This window comes from Hydra vulgaris, chromosome 01, assembly GCF_038396675.1.
Source record: "Hydra vulgaris chromosome 01, alternate assembly HydraT2T_AEP".
In the NCBI taxonomy this organism is placed as follows: Eukaryota; Metazoa; Cnidaria; class Hydrozoa; order Anthoathecata; family Hydridae; genus Hydra; species Hydra vulgaris.
The window spans coordinates 4562851-4569139 of NC_088920.1; the positions used below are offsets into that span (position 1 = coordinate 4562851).

The 6289-nt window shown below is 27.0% G+C and overlaps 1 long non-coding RNA gene across 1 annotated transcript; it reads right to left on the reverse strand.

Moving 5' to 3' along the window:
• Nucleotides 1–781: 781 nt before the first annotated feature.
• Nucleotides 782–5923, reverse strand: LOC136075041 (uncharacterized). The gene is made up of 3 exons (XR_010635649.1): nt 5634–5923; nt 5328–5461; nt 782–4496 (listed from the first exon to the last, which is right to left on the reverse strand). It is a non-coding gene; the product is annotated as an uncharacterized LOC136075041 (long non-coding RNA).
• Between the last annotated feature and the right edge of the window lie 366 nt (nt 5924–6289).

The window sequence follows — 6289 nt, forward strand, 5'->3', positions numbered from 1 at the left end:
ATGTAAATTAATGGAAAGCTTAGTAACCAATGACATTGAAATTAATCTCTCAAAACTAAAATTATTGTCTCAATCTCAACATTGTTTTGTAAAGAATAAAGGTAAAATAATGTGTTACAAACTTATTAGACTTATTATGTTACAAAATGCTTAGCTAACGAAAATGTAGTAGATGTATCTGGACTTTTCGTAAGCTTTTGAAACAATCTCTCACACATTATTAATTCTCAAGCTGAAAACTAATGGAATATATGGAGATTTTCTTGATTGGTTTAATGACTTTCTCACAAATAGAAAACAGAGAGTAGTACTTGGAGAACACATATCTGATTGAGCTCACGTTACTAGCGGTGTCCCACAAGGCTCAGTTTTAGTCCCAATACTTTTCATAATTTACATCAATGACTTGCCTGCCAATTTAAAATGTGTCAAATTATATGAAAATGGTTGTAAGTTAATGAACGAGCTACGAGTAAAAAGTATTCTTTATGATATCACTGGCATTCAAACTGATTTAAATAAAATCACTGAATGGACAAAAGTTTGGTTAATGAAGCTGAACCTAGAAAAATGTAAAGTTATGCATATGGGAAGAAAGAACCCAGACTCAAAATATTCACTTTAAGATACAACCAAGTGTATAAATTAAGATTTGGAAAAATCAGATGTAGAAAAAGATCTTGGTATATTCATTTCAAATGATGCTAAATATTTTCATCAAGTTATCCATGCTAGTAATAAAGCTAACAGAATGCTCCAAATGTTAAAAAAAACGCTTATATTTATTTATTTATTTATTATAGATACAACTGCTACAGAATAATATTCTGTGAATCTAACAAATAATTTGTAGACTATTGCAGTTCAGTTCTTTTTCAATATTGGTATCACTATGATAAGTGTTTATCAAGACTACTTTAAATTGGAAGACGTTATCAGCCTCAACAATTTCTTTCGGAACTTGATTTCTATATGTAACGATTCTATTAGAGAAGAATTCTGTTTGGCAAATGTTAATCGTGATTTGTTTTATGATAGGGTGTTGATTGTTTCTAATTGCTCATGCAGGACCTTGTAGCTGATGCCAGTATGGTTTAATTATTGGGACTTGCCAGTTTACTATTATAAAGCTATTTGAAATTTTAAATAATCAATTAGCATTCCTCTTATTCTTCTATTTTTAAGGGTAGTTAAACCAAGAACTTTCAGTCTTGATTCATAATTAAGTTTACTTAAAGCAGGCACTAGTTTAGTGGCTCGTTTTTGAATTTTTTCAAGATTTTCCATGTCTCTTTTTCTATAAGGATTCCATGCTGAAGAAAATGTTTCAAGATAAGGTCTTACAAACATGTACAAAATCTTGAATGATTTTACGTTCCAATAAGTGAAGGATTACTTAAGCATTCCAAGAATACAATTAGCTTTTGACGCGTCTTTTTGGCATTGGATTTCTTATTTCAAGTTGTTTGTAATTATAACACCAAGATCACGTTCGGATATTGTTTCCTGTAATTTCTGACCATTTATATTATATTTACGTTTATAAATGTTGTTATTTGTTTTTTTTCTTATATGCATAACTTTACATTTATCATTATTAAACTTCTTATGCCAGTCTTCAGCTCATTTCGCAGTTGCGTCAATGTCTTTTTGAAATGAAATGTTATCTAATGGATATTTTATGATCGCAATAAAGTTTGTATCATCTGCAAAAAGCTTAATGAAATTTGTCATTATTTCTGGCATATCATTAATAACTATAACAAAAAATAGTGGTCCTAAACTAGAACCATGTTGAATTCCGCTAACTACAATGCACCAATCAGAACGATATTTATCTCTATGCATCCTTCCATTAATGAATGAGCTACACCATATAAGAAGATTGCCTTTGATACCATAAGCGTCTAGTTTTGTGATAAGAGCATTATGCGGCATTAGGTCAAAGGCTTTAGCGAATCAAGGAATAATGTATCAACTGAGGCATTGAAGTTTAGCGACTCAGTTATAATGTCCAATGTCTCTAATAAGTTTACCAGGCACGATTTATATTTAACAAACCCATGTTGTTAGTCAGAGAGCAATTTGTAATCAATGAGATGTTTTGTGATTACTTTTTTATTATTCTTTCCATAATTATACATACTACAGACGTGAGCGCAAAGGGTCTATAGTTTGATGGGTTTGTTCTGCTGCCTTTTTAGAATAATGGTGACAGATTTGCTTCTTTCCATTTCATTAAAATTCAGCCTAATTTTCATGAACTTTTAAAAATAATACATAATATTTTTGAGTAGCTATTTAAGCAGTTTTTTAATAAATATGGGTAGATCCCACTAGCACCAGCTTGTTTGTATTCATTTTGCAAATCAAGTTTTATTTTAATAATTGAGCTCTCGAAAAAATCAGTATTGAAAGGGTAGATTCATTATGTTCTTGATTTAAAGTGAGGATATTTTTTATCATTTTGAACAGAGTTAGATACATTATAAAAATGGAGGTTGAATTGATTGCAAATTTTTTGTCTATCGACTAAGGTTACGCCATCTTTTGAAACGAGTGAACGAATTTTTTGATGACTGTTTTTTTTACTATTTGCATATGCTTATATTAATTTAGGACTTTGTTTAGCTTTTTTGATCAAATTGGATTCGTAATTAAATTTCTGGGCTTTATAATCTTCTTCCATGCTTTACAGAGATACGAATTTTCTTTTTTTGATAGAATCTTGTTTATTGGAGGCTAAAAATAAGCACCAAATGCTTTTTTTATTTTTATTTGGGTTTTTAAAGTATTAGTTAGCAAATTAGGTCTGTATTTAGTACATGAGATTTGTTCATAGCTAAATCAGTTTTAGTTAATAATTTTTCATACATATCATTAATATCAGTGTCATTGATAAGTTTTTCAAAACTTAGATCTAAATATTTCGAGATACTTAAAAAGTTACCGTTGTTCATATGAAACTGTTTTAATTCATTTCAATATGCTGTAATATATTTTGTTTCAGTTATTAAGCTATAGTTTACTGAACAATATAGATGATTACAACTTGTAGAGCCAAGTGGTGCTTCAAATATTGTATTGTAGTTTGATTCAGGACAACTTGTAAAAATAAAATCAAAAATTTTTTTTGAAAATGTTGGTTTAATTTTGTTTTGTGTTAAATAGTTATTTTTCAATAAGATATTTGAATGCGATACTGCAGGGTTCACCAGACCCTTTAAGTCTGCTGCCTTTATTACTCCATATAATGTCAGGATGGTTAAAATCACCCATAAATAGCAGCCTAAAATTTTTGTTTGTGTTGACTAGATTACAAGTTTTTGTATTGAATTATTTATATCTATTGAGACCTCATTTGTTGAGTCAGGTGGTCTGTAAATACATCCTATAATTAATGTTTCATGATTGCTTATTATAATTTGAGCCCAGATTTGCTCAGTTTTTGCTTTGGATAAATCTTTGTCAATAACTCCTAATGAGTTCAAGTCATTTCTAATGTATATAGCTACGCCACCACCACGACCTTTATCTCTGTTTTTGCTGTATAAAGAGTTAATCTTTGAGTTAACTGATATGGTGTTAAACCATGATTCGGTAACTGCTATTATGTAGTAATTAAATATTGCAATAAGTATTTTTAATTCATTCATTTTATTGTTTAAAGAAGTGGCATTGCAATAGTAACATGTTATTTCGTTTAAATTAAAATGGTTGAAAGATAAGGGAGGGCTGAAATTAAATAGTTTCAATTTTATTGAGTTTATTCCAACGTATTCCTCAATAGGATTTCTTTCCGTTGTTAACACCATATTTCTTGTTAGTTGGCCTCCCGTCTAAGTCGGTTACGATATTTGGAAGGTTATTGCTGCGTATATTTCTTTCAGCTTGCAGTTGTCTATCAAGAGTTCTTTCTGCTTCGGTTCTATCAATGTTAATGTACACTTTTTTTTGCTATAATATTTTTTGAAATTTTTAGAGCGGTTTGTTGGGATGAATTAGTTTTAAATTCTAAAATTATCATTTCGAGTGATTTTGGTGCTGCTTGAGCAGTTTTTTTTATTCTTCTTTGACTTTTTACATCATTTCTAGTTAGGTGAAGCACTTCAAGAATTTTATCCACTTCGGCTATGTCATGCGTATCACTGTCTTTTTCATTTTCTGGGATCCCGTTTATTAATATATTGTTTTCAATACGCGTTTTTTCTTTATTTTCTTTTGCTACCTTTGAAAGTAACAGCGCTTCATTGCCTTTTTTTAATCAAAAAAGTTTGACCATTCGTTGGTTGGGTTTTTAAGGGTATTTTTCTGTTAAACAATTTCATCTTTTGCGGTAGCTAGTTCTGTTTCTAGCGTAGACACTTTTATTACTAGTAAGTCGATTTTGTTCATTAAATCATTCAGCCAGATGTCTTGATTAGCTGTGTTACACTTTTTGTTGGTGATGCCACCGCGTAACGAGGATTGCACGACACAATCAGTATGATAATTTTCTTTTGCAATTACAATTACATATAATATATACAATACAGCAATATTAATTTAACAATAATATTAGAAAATGTAGAAATAAAAACAATATCGCAAATAATTTAATACAATTCCATATACAATATAAAGTTAGATTGGGATATAATTAAAAAATAAGAATTATAAATGACGTAAGAATACAAAACTTATGAACTTAAGAGTTAGGAGTATAACGAGGTAAAAAAATAAAACTACCTACTAGAAATAATAACAACAACTATAAAAAATTGAGTATGCGTGAGATATTTAAAATGTAAACAAACTAAATTATATTTAAATCAAATAAATTATTCACAGATAAAGAACAATGACCAAAGTACTAATTATAAGAAAAATAATAATGAAAGAAAACTACCAACTATAAATAATTAAATAAGTATAGTATAAGATAGTATATGAAGATAATTATATCGGAAATACAATAAAATATAGTTATATTGACAAACAACAAAAATATTTAAATATTTAATTTTTATTAAGTAATTTAGTAAAATATATAAGTTTAATATTATTAAAAATGATTTAATAAATTTTAAGGGTAAAAATAAATAACAACTAACAAATTTAATGATAATGTAATAATAATAAACTAAGTTTATAAGTATGATAATGATAGTACAAGAACGAAGCGAAAATTTACGCAAAGTGACGCAAAAAAACTATAAAAAAAAAAGAAGAAAAGAGTTACAAACTTATAGCGAAAACTTCTCAATATAATATAAAGTAAAAAATTTAAGAAAAAATTTACAAATCACAAATTATAGAATTTTATCATCGTTTATTATAAATCTTACTTTGAGAAAAGACACGCCTAACCACTTTTAAGCGGATGTTGCAAAAAAAAATCAAGGGATATAGGATTATGGACCAAACTATACAAAACATAAATCAGACCTAACGTGGAATACGCAATTAGTGCTTGGTCTCCCTACAAAATAAAAGATATAAAGATTATTGAGAAAAATCAAAGGCGATCACAAAATCCCAACCAAACGTTTTAATTTCACAGAGAGATGCATCATGTTTCAAATTCAAAAACTAGAGGATCATAGAATAAGAGGAGACTTAATTCAAAAGTTTAAAATCGATAAAGGTCTTACCATCATTATTTGGCACAATAAAGCTGCTATTCGTTCAGCTCGATGTGGTAAACGAGAACAATTTGTACTAAAATTTAACAGAAATAGTGATCAACAATATCACTTTTTTTTTGTAATTGTGTTGCTAAGCATTATAATGCACTCAATGATGCTATAACTAACTGTTCTTCAACGAATGAATTCAAATGAATGCTTGACAATTCAATAGATAGTTGCCTAAAGTCATTATATGACTTTAATAGGATATCTATCCTATTTGCAACTCAGATAATATTACTATAACTTTTGCTATACATATATATGTATATATATATATATATATATATATATATATATATATATATATAAATATATATATATATATATATATATATATATATATATATATAATATACAAATATATAAATTCATATTATAAATATTATTTTATACATGCTATATATACATATATATATATATATATATATATATATATATATATATATATATATATATATATATATATATATATATATATGTATATATATATATATATATATATATATATATATATATATATATATGTATATATATATATATATATATATATATATATATATATATATATATATATATATATTTTATATATATATATATATATATATATATATATATAT